We start from the raw sequence: 16,897 nt of genomic DNA, 5'->3' as shown, positions 1-16,897 counted from the left end.
TGCTGCCAGCCTCTCTCTGCTGATATTTTTTATGGCAAATACATGAAATTTACATGGTGTGTATAAGGTCTCACTACTAACTTTGAGACTGGCCTTCTGGGAGTTCCCTGTAACAGTCCAGCCTGCTTAAATTCTGAAACTGAAAAATTCATGATGCTGTATGTGCTCTTTCCTGGGGATGATTTATTAGAATGTCTAAATTTAAAGAGTTTACTATGCCTCTCAATAAATTGTCTAGTTCAGAAAATCACATGTAATATGTACATGGAAAATATACCTTTATTTTGAATGTAAAAAGCATTTACTTTTATTTTTTCCCATTCCTATTAAATATTGAATAGAAATGTAAAGAATAGACAAAATCATGTAAAAAGGACCAAAGTTACTCATCTGACATGCTCAACGTCTCAGTATGGACTGGATGCACACATAGTGTTTGGAGGTGAAGGGGCAGAAAATTGCACTGGAAACCGTTTCTTTCTACTCCTATTTATTTCAATTTAAATCAGATCAAAGTGAATCTTCAAAGTAACTTTAATAATGTAAAAACAAGACACAGTCTGAAATATAAGTCAGGAAATGAGGAAGAACAGATCACGTGTTTGACCTTAGGGTTTTGAGGAAGATTGGGTGCTAACTGTATGTATAAGAGTCTCAGATCTTTTCCAGCTCCATTAGGTAGATCCAACCCCTCTTGTTCAAATTAATACTTCCTTGATGCACTGTCCAACCACTCTCTTCTGTACCCCAAGCAAGGAAATGCTCATCAGTTGTTGGGGTTGAAGAAGTCTCCCTGCTTCATGCTTCCTGTATGCAATCTCAAGGTCACAAATCTGTTACACCTCATCCTGCAAGAAGCAGAAGCCAAGATGGAATTAGACATGCAAGCAATCTACTGGAAAATGTCTGCGAGAGAAACAGAGGTGGAGTCATAGAAGACAAGGAGAGCTGTCAGACCATAGAACAGGGCTGACCCTGTGAAGGCAAGAGGGAAAGAAGGACAGAGTGCTGGGTTAGCAGTCTCAGACTGCAGCACAGTGCTAGGAAATTTTTGGCTAGGTTGATGAAGAGCCCTAGTACCAATTTATCTAGCATCTCACAGGTATGGGCCTGCCTTAGTACCCCCCTTGTGCTCAGTCATTGGCTGAGAGTATCCCAAGGGAAGCAAAGCCTCAGAGCAGATGGCATGGATTTGGAGTATAGCATCTAGGGATATTTATTAAATATGGTCCCCATGACACAGCAGGAATTCTAAGTGGCGCATTTTTAAGGCCACCATAGCTATGGAAGCCTTAGTGTAGCAGAAGGCGATGGATGAATAGGACAATAGAGGAAGGAAGAGGGATACCGCCAGGTAAGGGAGGCCAAGACTGATTTGGCCCAGTTCTGCTCAAAACTCAACTCACATTCAAATGAAGGTTTGGACTATTCAGAGGTTTCTGACTATTCAGAGGTCTGAGATCTAGACCAGTACCAATATCCACCAAATTAGCTAGTGTGTACTAGCTTGGAAAGCAAGCACCATTGACCGTATTTTACCTAAAAGAAAATGTAATTCAGGTTTCAAACAACCAATTTTGAGGTTGACTTTTGGTTGCAGACATACCAACACAGGGGATTATCAACAAGAGAGTAATTTTGCTTACAATGATATAACTATTATCAGAGAATATCCAAGAGTAGGATAAGATATCTACCTTTACACAACTGATATTGTTACATAGCTGAAAAAATGCAATTAATTATTTTAGAAATATTGATTAAATGTCTATGTGTTGTCAGGAATTGTCCCAGGTGCTAGAAAAATAGGTAGACATATTTGGAACTATTCAAGAATGAAGAACTAAGAAAATGCAGGGAGACATTATAGGGAGATAGATTTAAATTTGTAATATGAATTGCACCAAGAATCATAAAATACCTAGAAATAAACCTGACCAAAGATGTAAAAGATCTGTATGCTGAAAACTATAGAAAGCTTATGAAGGAAATTGAAGAAGATATAAAGAAATGGAAAAACATTCTGTGCTCATGGATTGGAAGAATAAATATTGTTAAAATGTCAATACTACCCAAAGCTATCTACACATTCAATGCAATCCCAATCAAAATTGCACCAGCATTCTTCTTGAAGCTAGAACAAGCAATCCTAAAATTTGTATGGAACCACAAAAGGCCCCGAATAGCCAAAGGAATTTTGAAGAAGAAGACCAAAGCAGGAGGCATCACAATCCCAGACTTTAGCCTCTACTACAAAGCTGTCATCATCAAGACAGCAAGGTATTGGCACAAAAACAGATACCTAGACCAACGGAATAGAATAGAAACCCCAGAACTAGACCCACAAAAGTATGGCCAACTAACCTTTGACAAAGCAGGAAAGAATATCCAATGGAAAAAAGACAGTCTCATTAACAAATGGTGCTGGGAGAACTGGAAAGCAACATGCAGAAGGATGAGACTAGACCACTTACACCATTCACAAAAACAAACTCAAAATGGATAAAGGACCTAAATGTGAGACAGGAAACCATCAAAACCCTGGAGGAGACATCAGGGAAAAACCTCTCTGACCTCAGCCACAGCAATTTCTTACTTGACATATCCCCAAAGGCAAGGGAATTAAAAGCAAAAATGAACTATTGGGACCTCATGAAGATAAAAAGCTTCTGCACAGCAAAGGAAACAATGAACAAAACTAAAAGGCAACCAACGGAATGGGAAAAGATATTTGCAAATGACATATTGGACAAAGGGCTAGTATCCAAAATCTATAAAGAACTCACCAAGCTCCACACCCAAAAAACAAATAATCCAGTGAAGAAATGGGCAGAAGACATGAATAGACACTTCTCTAAAGAAGACATCCAGATGGCCAACAGGCACATGAAAAGATGCTCAACGTCACTCCTCATCAGGGAAATACAAATCAAAACCACACTCAGATATCACCTCATGCCAGTCAGAGTGGCTAAAATGAACAAAACAGGAGACTATAGATGCTAGAGAGGATGTGGAGAAACGGGAACCCTCTTGCACTGTTGGTGGGAATGCAAACTGGTGCAGCCGCTCTGGAAAACAGTTTGTCAAAAAATTTGGAGATTCCTCAAAAAATTAAAAATAGACCTACCCTATGACCCAGCAGTAGCACTGCTAGGAATTTACCTAAGGGATACAGGAGTACTGATGCATAGGGGCACTTGTACCCCAATGTTTATAGCAGCACTCTCAACAATAGTAAATTATGGAAAGAGCCTAAATGTCCATCAACTGATGAATGAATAAAGAAATTGTGGTTTATATACACAATGGAATACTACGTGGCAATGAGAAAGAATGAAATATGGCCTTTTGTAGCGACATGGATGGAACTGGAGAGTGTTATGCTAAGTGAAATAAGTCATACAGAGAAGGACAGACTCCATATGTTTTAACTCCTATGTGGATCCTGAGAAACTTAACAGAAGACCATAGGGGAGGGGAAGAAAAAAAATGGTTAGAGAGGGAGGGAGCCAAAACACAAGAAACTCCTAAAAACTGAGAACTGATGGTTTATGGGGGGTGGGAGGGAGGGGTGGGTAGGTGATGGGTACTGAGGGCACCTGTTGGGATGAGCACTGGGTGTTGTATGGAAACCAATTTGACAATAATAAATTTCATAATAAAAAAATAAATTTGTAATACGAAAGGATACCTTAAAACTTTTCAATAATTCTGTTATATGTCATCTTCCATTGTGCATCCCAGCCCTTTGTTCATATAGCTATTGTCTCACTGATCACACTGTATTCTAGTTAGTTATGTATGGATTTCTTTCCCCCTGAGAGTTTTCAAAATCTCCAAGGACTGGGGCCATATATATTAATTCATAATTAAATCAATAACTCAACACTCATATATTTACTCAACAAAGGTTTTTTGAGTGCTTTGTGCCTACTGTTGGTACCTGGGGAGTCCAAGATAAATAAGATACAATGCTTATCCTTCCGAAGCTAATGTAAACTAGAGAGAAAGATGAGGAGACATTAATATAGTTCTGAATGGTGTGTGCTATAGTGGAGGCATTTACTGAGAAAAGAAGGAGCATCAGGACAGGGTGTCAGTGAAGGAATTCCTCATAAAATTGATGATTCTTCAGCTGCATCATGACAGATAAGTAGTAGTTATCCAGGATTTTATCCCTAGTTTCCAGCACAAAACAAGCCCTCAATTCAGTTCTGCAAAATGAATGAATGAATGAATGAATGAACGAACGAACAAATGATAAATAAACTGAGTGTAACTGAGAGTATTTTCTCCTGATCAGCATGCATTGCCCTCCTTCTGGGTAATAGCACCTCACCCCTGCCTCCAGAAGTGGGCCCATGACCCCAGCCTTGGCAATCAAATAATGAACAGCCCTGGCCAGTGACTGGTTCAGGAGACTGGACATGGTTGAACTTGGTACAGTGAGACAAATATCAGGACCTGTTTGAGCAGTCGGAGGATAGAATCTCTCTTCCTCAGTCTGGGGCATCTGGGGGTGTTTTGGTTAAGAGAAGTCTTCTAAGGGTGAATTTCCATACAGGAAGCAGGACTAAGAGGAAGAAAGAGAGAAATTGGTAACATTGTTTTAGCTCCTGGATCCAAAAATACAAGAAGTAGGTCTATTCCTTAACTGTTCTTTGGGTGATCTTTAAATTACCTTTTCTGGCAACTATGTGTGGGGTGGGATTTAAGCCAGTTTTAATTGGCTCTTCTATTACTTGTGGCAAAATGTGTGTTGGCTAAGGGAGATAAATAGCTATCCACAGTATAAGTTGCTTCACAGAGGACTGAGTTGCCCATTTCCAGAATGATTCATATAAAATTAAGTCTATCAGAAAAGGAAATGCTGTATCACTGGAGAACCCTAAATCCTTTTTTAGCCTTGTTGATTGAGGATAGGTTTGTGTCCATTTACCTGAGGAAGATAGTGTGAAGAAAAAGGAAGGAAGGAAGGAAGGAAGGAAGGAAGGAAGGAAGGAAGGAAGGAAGAAATGGACAGAGGAAGGGAAAGAGGAAGGGAGGGAGCGAGGGAGGGAAGGAGGAAGGAAGGAGGGAAGGAAGAAAGACATGAGTGGGGAAGAGACTGCACTATAACATCACCAGATTGCTCATCATTTCAGAATTACTATCTACTTCTTGTGAGTGATAAACCAGAAAGAACTAACACACCAAAAGTTTTGTTAAAAAGAATTAACAAATGTGCACGTTGGTTGAAAGAAAGAGATGTGGCCACTGAGGCATAGCAGCTGAGAAAGATATTTTTCTTTTTCTTCTTTTCCCTAAGTGCACCATCTAAAGGAGGAATTACTATCAAATGCAAACATCCTCACCACAGTGACAACCTTGGCAGGGACCAGAGGAGAAAGTGCCCACTGGCCCCGTTCCCGGGGGTTTGAGTCAAGAGGCCAGGAATCTGTGTAGCACATCTGGGGCAGGAGAGCAGACGTCTAATGGGGCAAAGCCTAGAACCAGAAAAGGTGCATTTTATGAAACGGAAATACAAATAAATAGCTGACACCAGAAGACAGAGTGTCTCCTGACTGTTTAGAAACCACTGGCCTCTGGTTCTATTTATAAAGATGACATGTTCCACAGAACCAGTTTTCCCTGTTACTAATCGAGGCCAAAGCATCAACATATTCCAGGCACATGTGGGAAGGGATGAGATGTGGGTTCAGGGCTCTGACCTTCTTTAATGAATTCATTCTGCATCTGGGGTCAGGACGCATGCAGAGTGTTTGTACTTTTTACTCTCAGTAACTGGGGGAGACAGAGATGCATAGTCTTCCTCTAGATTTCTAGCTCTTCTCACCTTCCTGTCAGTTTCCTCTTTCTTCTTTCTTGCCTGCCTGCCACCCTTACCTCCTCCTCATTCTCTCCTAGCAGAAAGAACACTCCTAGCTTGTTAAGAGGCATAGATTCTGGTCCAAGCTTTGCCACCAACTGGCTATTCAATTTCAGGCACTTATTTAATCTCTCTGGACTCCAGTTTTCTCATCTGCAAAATGGGCTTAGATAAGTGTTTACCTAATTCGTTTTCCAAAATATGAAGAATGGGGCTGTGTAAGTGGATATTGAAGATCCTGAGACATATTTCAGTAAAGAACCATATTCAACTTTGTTTTGCCAAGCATGGCTCAAATGCATTTGAGAACAAAATCTCTTTTTTAAAAAATAACATGTAGCTACATCTCACTATTCTATGGTTTATTGGTTGAACTGCTGTTTTTGCCCAATAGTTGGATTGATTCTCTAAACCTTCTTTTTACCATCCTTCTATTTAGAGTGGTTAGGGACAAAAACTGTACTTCTCAGACCTCCTGAAGCGTGAGTTTTGCATTTGGATTACACTCTACCAATAAGATGAACTCATGTGAGATGGGGAAGACATTTTCATTTCTCTCCCAATCCTGACGGATACACTGACCTAGATGATCTATAAAAGTCTACTTCGGGGCGCCTGGGTGGCTCAGTCAGTTGAGCATCCGACTTCGGCTCAGGTCATGATCTCACAGTTTGTGAGTTCAAGCCCCACGTCGGGCTCTGTGCTGACAGCTCAGAGCCTGGAGCCTGCTTCAGATTCTGTGTCTTCCTCCCTCTGCCCTTTCCCCGCTCATGCTCTCTCTCTGTCTCTCAACAATGAATAAAGTTTAAAAAAAAATAAAAAAAAATAAAAGTCTACTTCAACTCTTTGGGATTTTTATGTTTTCTCTCTTGGCCATACCTTTTCTTAGGCAAAAATCTCATTTACATATCGTGAATCTAGTTCATTTATTTTCTTCTGGATTGTAATAAATCCCAAGAAATAGACGGAGGACAAATCAAGAAAGAATAAACGCTAGCTGGGATCATCTTGCTCTGAAGTTTCCATCATCTTCTACAGCTCATTTCTGATTTCGTGGGACATAGTTCATCTTGGGGTCTTGTAGCAATTCCAAAAAGACAGAGACTTGCTAAAAACTTGTAACTGTAACCATGGTGCCCCATGGATCCTTAGGGCACTGTTACGAGGCTGTATTAAGCTGGGCACACAGACTATTTCTCTCAGCATCCCCTATTAATCTTGTAGGGATGATTGTATTCCTCATCACATTCCAGGAGCACTTTTGTATTGTTTTTGAGAGAGAGAGAGAGAGAGAGAGAGAGAGAGAGAGAGAGAGAGAGAGCAGAGGGAGAGAAAGAACTTCAAGCAGGCTCCATGCCCAGCACCGAGTCCAACACAAGGCTAGATCTCATGACCGTGAGATCATGACCTGATCTGAAATCAAGAGTTGGACACTTAACTGAGCCACCCAGGAACCCCTCCAGTAACGTCTTAAATGTGGCTGCACTTAAAGAAGACAGCTCTAGGAGGGCACAGATCTAGCTCTGGCTCCCTGATGACTTAGTAAGCAACCTTGGTCAGGACAAATAACCACTGTGTCTCTTAGATTTTCTGGATCTAAAATCAATGAAGCAGGCTTTTCCTAGTTGCAAGTACTTTAGACAAATAGGGGACCCTATATGTAGTATAAGGAGTTTTAAAATTGAGCTTTTCTGGTGGGTGTCGGAATAGAACCTACTCCTGACTCTTGACTCCACGAAGGTTAAACATTGGAAGTTGGACTCATCAAAACATGAGATGAAGGGAATTTCTGGGTGGTTGGTCTTTTGGCAAAATTGTAAAATGGTCAAAATTTGTCTTTTTCTCCTTCCGAATGACAAAAATTCAGTTTTCTAGCTTTCAGCACCAAAAAACTTTCCCTATTTTCCTCTGCCTCCTAGAATTGTCCTGTGTTTTAGATTTGTTCTTTTCAGAGCAAGGAAAAATAGTAAGCTCATTTATCCTGAGGCTGTGGTTTTAGCTCTGGCTTCTCATCAGTCCTGGATATCTTCAGAGAGCAAAGATGTCAGGGTCCTACAGCTAGAAACCCAACAGTTGGTCTTGGATGGGGCCCAAGTATTGGGCTAAAACTTCCATGGGATGAGAGCCACCAGGGTATTGTTACCTAAAAGCACCTCTTCAAAGAGAATCATGGAAAAAGTTCCAGGGATCAACTAATCTTGTCCTACTCCTACTCAGAATTTCCATAAAGCAGATTACTGCCATTCACTTTTACTTACAAGCTTCAAGCTAACCAAACTGGAAGTACAGTTCTTGCCATAAATAGGAAGCTCAAAAAATCTTGAAGTAATGCCAAGGTTAGTTCAATATGAAGTTTATATCTAGTAGCTGGTACCTTGTTCTGGAAATTCTGTGCCCATTCTGCCTCCTGGCTTGATTGTACTCAATTATCCCACCCTTAAATACCTCCCAGAATCTGGTTTACATCCTCTGCCTTGTGTCCTGTCCCTCATGTAATTCTTCAATACTAACCTGATGACAAACACATGGGCTTTGAGTTAGATCTTGTTCAAGTCTTGACCCCACCACTCTGTAATCAGAATTCCTTGGGACAATTATTTGGAGACTTGGTTTCTTCATCTGCAGAGTAAGGGTGATTTTACCTATTCTATCCCAGTTCAGAGTTTGACACACAGTAAATATTCAACAATTGTGAGGTCCCTTTCCTCTCAAATCTCGCTGTTTACCTTGTACTTATTTCTACCTATTATTTATATGACCCATAACCCCAATGGTTTTTAAAGGTAGGATTTCAAGTATCAGTAGGAAGATATTTCAGGCACAGCAAGAGCTTTGTGTTGCAATTGAAATTATAGCCTACTGGTCCCCAGTAACTCTATCTTAGCTCCCACCATAAGGGGTCTGTCCTAGGCATTCAGGGCAGTGATGAGATGAAAGAAACTAATGGATGCAATGGGAGGAGTGAACTGAAGAAACCCTTGATAGTCACTAGTGGGAAGCTGAAAAATAAACCCAGAGAAGACCTGGAAAGGGCAGACCACCAGATGTCTAGCTAGGAAGCAGAAATCCTGGCTGGAGTCTGTTTCAAACCACAAAATCTGAATTTGGGGAAGAAAGCATTAAAAACAATAAATTACCAAATTTAAGATTCAACTGCCTCAAACTGTAACAACTTAGGCACTTGTAAAAGAGAAATATTCCAGATGGCAAAGTGGAAGGATGAATTATAGAGAAGGAAGTGGCTAATATCCTGTGCAAGACTTTGAAGCAATACAAAGAGCTTTCCTTGAAGGAACAGGCTAGGGGAGCCTGGTGTTTCTAGGAAACAGAAATGGGGTGCCATTAGATTATGGTCAGCTGGCCCTCTGGCCAGTCCTGGGTGCTCAGGGCTCAGGGCTCAAGGCTCAGGTTTGTTTCAAATTGCCTTCTGTCTTCTAGGAGATTCTGTAACAAATGACCCTGGTGCCTTAGGAGGGCATCTGGAATGACCACTTAAAATGGATAGGACTTTGAATTGACATAGTCCATCTGGCCTCGCTACTTAATTCAGGATCCCATGGGCCTAGGTATGATTTCAACATCACTTTTCATCTTCTATCTCCTTTTATACAAGGTCACTCCAACCCTGGAACCAAGGAGATTGAATCTGAACAGGTAAACTGAAAACAGGTGAAGGACTCTGATTGCATCCTGGTCAAAGGGGCTTCTCAAAATGTAGTCCTCAGACTGCATAATCTGACTACATGATACCTCAGCACCACCTGGGAGATTATTAGAAATGCAGCACCCCAGTTGGTCTGTGGTGAGCCATAGACACTGACTGGCCTTTGTTCCACAGGATGGGGTTTGTTAAAAGTGTCAAGAATAAGGCTTATTTCAAGAGATACCAAATGAAATTTAGAAAGAGATGAGAGGGTAAAATGATTACTATGCTTGGAAACACTTGGTAATTCAGGATAAAAATAAGTACAACACATCTAAATAGAGGATGATAGTTCATGCATATCATTTGTCAGATTGCTTATGCCTGTAGAGAAGGAGATATGATAGTTTGTGTAGCTTTGCTCTTGAGCTCCCAAAGTGTGAAGGTTGGCCTGACAAATTATGTTGCAGCATATTGTACCAGCCTGCTGCCGGCCTGCAGTCTTCTTAACTCATTTGGTATGGACAAGACCTATGAAGGCCAAATGGAGGTGACTAGAGATGAATACAATGTGGAAAGCACTGATGGTCAACCTGGTACCTTCAGCTGCTATTTGGATACAGGGCTTGCCAGAACTACTACTAGAAATAAAGTTTATGGGGCCCTCAAGGGAGCTGTGGATGGAGGCTTGTCTATCCTTCACAGTTCAAACAATTCCCTGGTATAGTTCAGAAAGCAAGGAATTCAGTGTAGAAGTATACTGGAAGAACATCCTGGGTCAGAAAGTTGCAGATTATATGCATTACCTAGTGGGAAAAGATGAAGATTCTTACAAGAAACAATTCTCTCATTACATAAGGAACAACATAACTCCAGACATGATGGGGGTGTTTAAGAAAGCTCACACTGCTATATGAGAGAATCCAGTTTATAAGAATAAGCCTAAGAAATAAGTTAAGAAGAGGTGAAACCGTCCCCCCAAATGTCTCTTGTCCAGAAGAAAGATTAGGTAGTTCAGAAGGCAAGATTCCTTAGAGCTTAGGAGCAGGCTGCTGAGAGCTAATAAACCAAACCACAATTTTCTTTTTTTTTTTTTTAATTTTTTTTTCAACGTTTATTTATTTTTTGGGGGACAGAGAGAGACAGAGCATGAACGGGGGAGGGGCAGAGAGAGAGGGAGACACAGAATCGGAAACAGGCTCCAGGCTCCGAGCCATCAGCCCAGAGCCTGACGCGGGGCTCGAACTCACGGACCGCGAGATCGTGACCTGGCTGAAGTCGGACGCTTAACCGACTGCGCCACCCAGGCGCCCCCAAACCACAATTTTCTATGAAGATTTTTCAGATAAAGACAATAATAAACTTATTCACCAGGCAGCTAAAAAAAAGGGGGAATGCAGCACCCCAAGTCTATCAAATCAAAACCTGCAATTTAACATGATCTGTGGGTGTTTCATACATATGTTAAGGTTTAAGAAACAGTATACTACTAGATTATATATGCAAAGGAGGAATATAGGCCCACAAAGATATTTGTATGCATAAGAAAGGACACAGTCCATGTCCAATCATTTCAATAATACTGCACCTCATGGAGTCTACAAGTTCCTAATATCACTGCCAAGGCATTTTTCTCAATACGACTAATAAAGGCCTTTTGGTCTGAAATTGGGTCCGTAAGTAAAGGGGCATCCAGTCCTCAATCTCAGTCTCAGTTATTTTACTGTTTCTCCTCTTGTCATGCAGCAATCCATACCAACTGAAGGAAAGTCATAACATACAGGAAGCTGCATAAAACCCTCTACTGGTTTGCTATCACACTCACAATAGTTCAGATTCCTTATTGTGGTCTCACAGGGCCCTTCATTCTCTGGCACCTGACTACTTTTCAGAATTTATTTCTTGCCCTCTCTAATGCTGTTCCAGCCATTCTTGCCCTTTTCTTTTTGGAACACACCAAGTTCATTCCAAGCTCTGAACATTTCCAGTCATTCTTTCTTCTATGGGAATGCACTTTCTTCCCTTATGTCTTACCATGAGTCCTAATCATGTATGTCTCAGCACACACACAAAAAAATGCTTTCCTAGAAAGACCAACACTGCTACTCTATCTGAAAATCCTACCCCAACTATTCTAGCTGTATCAGATTATTCTGTGTGATTTTCTTCATTGAATTTAATGTTACCTGGTATTCTAGTGTTTATATTTACTGATTTACTTCTCCCCTGCCACATATAATAGAAACTTTAGAAAAGCAGATTCCTCTTGCTGACTGCTGTATCCTCAGTGCTTAGAGCAATGCCTGACAAAGTATTTTTTCAATGAATGTTTCCTAAATGTGAGTGAATGATAGCAGTAAGGTGAAACTACTGGCTTCTCAGTTATCTGTGCATTCCTACTTTCTGTGCTCTAATCACCCCAATTATGCCCGCAGATAACTCAGAAGGGCTTAGATGGCAGAGCCTGAGTCAATGATGCTTTAGGTCTGACCCACAGGATTGAGACAGGTCACACTGTGGTCCCTTCAGGGCTGTGTAGTGACTGTATTCAATTCAATACAGTTTTATAAACTTTTGTCCATGCACAAGGCACCGTGAAATAAAGGCAAAATATAAATATAAGGCCAAAGGTATTCCAGGAAGGCAAAATGGAATTTACAAAGGTATAAAAGCAAGAAAGGGGGTTGGGAGAACTGTAAGTAGTTTGGTGATACCAGGATGCAAAGTGCACAGTTTGGGCAGGCAGAAAGAAATAAGGCTGGGGAAGGAAACAGAGAGCTTGTAATAATACATCTCCTTGAGATGCTGGACCTACTTTATGTTTGAGGTCAGATGCAAATATCTCAAATTCTTTTTAGTCCAAAAGAGCCAGCAGTGAATTTAGCTGAGAGCATGTTGTAACCTCTAGCCCTCCTCTGTGCTCCCTTTGGGCACCATGAGCACCATACCCAGCAATCTCAAAAGCCCTCACATGCTGGACCCATTAGGCACTGCATACTCCTCTGTCTGAGTCATTTCCCCCTCTGCCAATGGTGACAAACCCAGAGGAATTCTCCATTAATTGAATCTGAGATGACTCACTCTAAACCAGGGACTTGAAACTTGAAAATCTCAGCAGCAATACCTTGGCAGTAAGACTCTTGGTTTCAGTTGTCCAGCTTATTGTCTGGAGAGCCAGTGGGTGTGAGAGGATAGAGTAGAGGGTATCTGGGGGGGGTGGGTGGGCTTTGGAGCAGGAACGCTGGGTTTTCTCAGACAGCTGGAAAGACAACAGCACCCACTATATGTCATTGCTTGTTTAAATTCCAGCTGGTTGCCAAAGGCTAAAAAATGATATCCAAACACACTTTGTTTGGCACACCTATTTTGTTTACAGTATTTGATGCAGTATTTAAAAATAAAGAGCTTTTGGGGCACCTGGGTGGCTCAGTCAGTTAAGTGTCCGACTTTGGTTCAGGTCATGATTTCAAGGTCCATGAGTTCAAGCCCCACGTCGGGCTCAGCGCTGACAGCTCAGAGCCTGAAGCCTGTTTTGGATTCTGTGTCTCCCTCTCTCTCTGTCCCTCCCCCACTCACACTCTGTTTCTCTCTCTTCCTCAAAAACAAATGAACATTAAAAAAATTTTAAATAAAAAAAAGAGCTTTCATGTTAAATTCTGTATTTCTGAATTCTCTCAAAAATGTAAAAGACCTGGCAATAACCTACTCCAAAATGGATGCCCTTTATATAGTCTGTGTGCTCCCAAAGTTTCCATGGTCTACACCCCAAGTTTTACATTCTCGTGCTCCTACACTTATACTCAGAATGTTTCATTGGTTTATTGTCCCTTATGGCCCCTGCAGGATTTGAGTTTGCAACCCCTATTCCGAAGCCATCATCAAGAGGACAAACTCTGATGATATTTTCAGTAATAGGAAAGGACCTCAAAGTATTATCTCTCTGGAAAATTTCACCTACTCAGTGCTGAAAAATTTATTAGAAAGTAATATAATAAAAGGGCATGAAAATGACCAATCTCTACCCTCTACATCTTCTCTCCTGGAAGAACACGTTACTTATATTTGAGGCTGGGGTTTAGTTTCTTTATTGTCTTTTGTTCCTCATAATAATTGCATCATGGTATATATTTAACTATTGCCAAATAAATAGGTAAGGAATGAAATGACATTGCTGCTCTAGGTCTTATGCATCTGGTACCCTCCCCCAGGAGACCTGACACCAGGATATGACATGTTTTCTTCTTTTCTCCATCTATTCCTGTTTTAATAGTCTCCTTCCTCCCATATGTAGTCATCTGGCTATTCTTTTTTTTTTAATGTTTATTTATTTTTGAGACAGAGCATGAGCGGGGGAAGTGCAGAGAGAGAGGGAGACACAGAATCTGAAGCAGGCTCCAGGCTCTGAGCTGTCAGCACAAAGCCCGACTCAGGACTCAAACCTGCTCAAACCTCAAACTGTGATGGACATTTAACTGACTGAACCACCCACGTGCCCCTCATCTGCCTATTCTTCTAAGAAGTATCTATGACTTCCCCAAATTAGAAATATTAGTTTTCTTTTCTCTATTCAAAATTGGTACTTATTTATTATGTAACTTCCTCAGTTTTATTTCCTTTATGGGAAAAGCAATATATACTTCATAAGATACATACATTATGTCTAGATGTGGTGAAAATAACCATTGCAAACACGAATATATCACTTACTATATGTCAGGAACCCTTCCAAGTGCTTTGTATATGTTGATTTATTTAATCTTCACAACATTGCCGTAAAGTAGGTACTGATATTATAATCCCCATTTTATTGATGAAGAAGCTGAAGCAAAAAAAAGTTAAGTAACTTGCTCAAAGTCACCAGCTAATAGGTACTGGAGATTGGCTTCAAATCTCAGAAGCTGGACCCAGTGTGTGTGGCCGTAACCACTAAATAATACTGCCTCTCTTCTGAAGTGAGGTCTATATTATATGACCACATCCTTTGTGTTCAAGATTGAAAATTACCCTTCATTATCCATTCTTATCAGTGCTATTTTACATTGTTAGTTACATACAGCCAGGTTGAATCCCACTTGCTTTTAAAGCTCTTTAACTGGCTGAAGAGAAAGGTGGGGAGAAAAGTCTCAAATAACATACATATAACTAGAGGTGGGATCCACAGTCCTTCGTTCTTTTGCCTTATTTAGGCAGGAAATTCTCCAGGCACAGAACACTTTTGAAAAATAGCTTTATCAGCAGATCCTTCCTGAGAGTTCTTTGTCATCCAGAAGTACCATACATCCAGCCTAGATGCAAAACATCCCTGAGGCCAAGCAAAGACTTGGAACTATAAGAATGTAAATGGCATTGGTTTTCCATTTCATCATTTTCAGATATGGATCTGTTTCCCAATCTTATCTGTATACTTTGTTACAGACTCTCTTATATTTGTCCTTAGTTTCTTCATTTGTGAAATGAAAGATTGGAAAAGACCATGAATGGCAAACAGATTTGCTTTTGTATGCCATATCCAATTGATTAGTTGTATTTGCCTTGGAGAACTGCAAGCCATAAGCCTGCAGTATATGAAGTACAGAAGTATATGTCAGCATATTTTCCAAGAATTTGCTTCCCTGGATTAGATGACTCCCCAGGATCCTGCCCAATTTTATGCTCATGTGAAAACAGCTACAAAGGGAAAAGGGAATAACAAAGCAGGGGATATGAATAAGATTTTTTAAAAAGGACTATGAGGAAAAAGAGTATGTCTGTATAATTACGATTTATACTGGAAGCAGTGAAGAGCAGGATTGATATTGCAGAAAATCCAATCAGTAATATGGTAGACTAATATAAAAGTCATGTAGAAAAAAAGAACAAAGTGAGGAGTCAGGCAAGAAGGAGTTGAGTGTCATTATAACAAGGCAATGTCAGGGATATTTGTGGTGATGGAACTATTCTGTGTCTTGACTATGGAGGTGGAAAATGGGCCAACACATGTAACAACATTACACATAACTAAGTATGCACACACACACACACACACACACACACACACACACGGATGAGTACAAGTAAAACTGGGGAAATCTGAATAAGATTGGTAGGTTGTAGAAATGTCAATATCCTGTCTGTGATGCTTTATTATATTTTTGAAAGATATTACCCTGGAAGAAAACTGAACAAAGGGTATATGGGATCTTTATATATTATTTCTTACACCTGTATGTGAATCTACAATGATCTCAAAGTAATGTTAATTCACACACACACACACACACGCACACACCCACCCCAAAACTATAAAGACATTTAGAGAGAATTAGAGATAAGAGAATAGAGAACCAATACACAGACAAATAGTGTTATAAAATGGAACTAAAATCAATGATCAAAGGTAAAAACAGATGAAATGTTTCTCTGCTGAAAAATGCCAATATTAATGGATTTAAAGGACTCCTCAAAATCTAGGCCTAATGAGAGAAAATAAATTTATTCTTAAATACATTGTGACATACTTTCTATATTATGAGGCTTGCAGCCAAAAATGACAGCCAGATGAAGTAGCTAGGAGCCAGGAGCTTGTGAACAGCCCTGGGTGCCACAGTGGGAATTCATAAGCCAGGGGCATTAATAAGCCCCTGCCCCATGATTTGATTTAGGGATTCTATTCCCCTTTAAAACCATGTACTGGTGCCAAACCTGAAAATGCTGCTGAATCACAGATGCTGCATGAGGAACATTTGCACTGAGAAAGATTAGATAGCTCCCTACCATTCAGAAGGATTTCCTACCATCCATAAATGATTTCTTGAAAAACATAAAGGAAACTTTTACAGTTATTATTTAGACATGGACCTAGACACAAAGCAAATTCAATCATTCCTATACTTGCTCCCAGAAACATTTCTTTAACCTTAATGCCATGTGTTCAGTTATGGATGTTTATGGACACGTGGCAGGCAGAAGGTACTACAAATGTACAAAAATCGGGCATGACCCCAACCTCCAAACAGCCTCTTAGACATAAGCATGTAGTAACAACAATAAAGGCTGTGATTTATTAAGTGTTATCTGCAGTCCAGATACTGCACAAGTGTTTTGTATATGATAATTTAATGATCTCAATAATTCCACTGAAGGCAGAATTGAGATTTTACTTCATGTTAGTGTGACCCAATGACTGTAATATTCTCTATGCTCACTACCCACCATTTGCAAGATGAGGGTCAAATCACAAAGCTACCATGACATCTTCTGTGAACATGTACAGATTCATCATTTATTCATCAATACATATGTATTTGCATCATCCATGTACCAGGGTTTATGCTAGGTCCTGGGACACAATAATGAGAAAAACAGACAGGAATCCATCCCCAAGGAGCTTCAAGTCTAATAGG

General features: G+C 40.3%; 1 long non-coding RNA gene and 1 pseudogene across 1 annotated transcript in view; both read left to right on the top strand.

Moving 5' to 3' along the window:
* LOC125173712 (uncharacterized) overlaps positions 1-16,897 on the top strand; it is a 95,743-nt gene that overhangs the window by 45,893 nt on the left and 32,953 nt on the right. The window lies entirely within an intron of this gene.
* On the top strand, positions 9,712-10,578 carry LOC125173691 (60S ribosomal protein L5-like; annotated as a pseudogene).

Source organism: Prionailurus viverrinus, chromosome A1, assembly GCF_022837055.1.
Source record: "Prionailurus viverrinus isolate Anna chromosome A1, UM_Priviv_1.0, whole genome shotgun sequence".
Lineage (NCBI taxonomy): Eukaryota > Metazoa > Chordata > Mammalia > Carnivora > Felidae > Prionailurus > Prionailurus viverrinus.
Note: the sequence above shows the minus strand (reverse complement) of the source record. Positions and strands in the feature narration are given on the sequence as shown.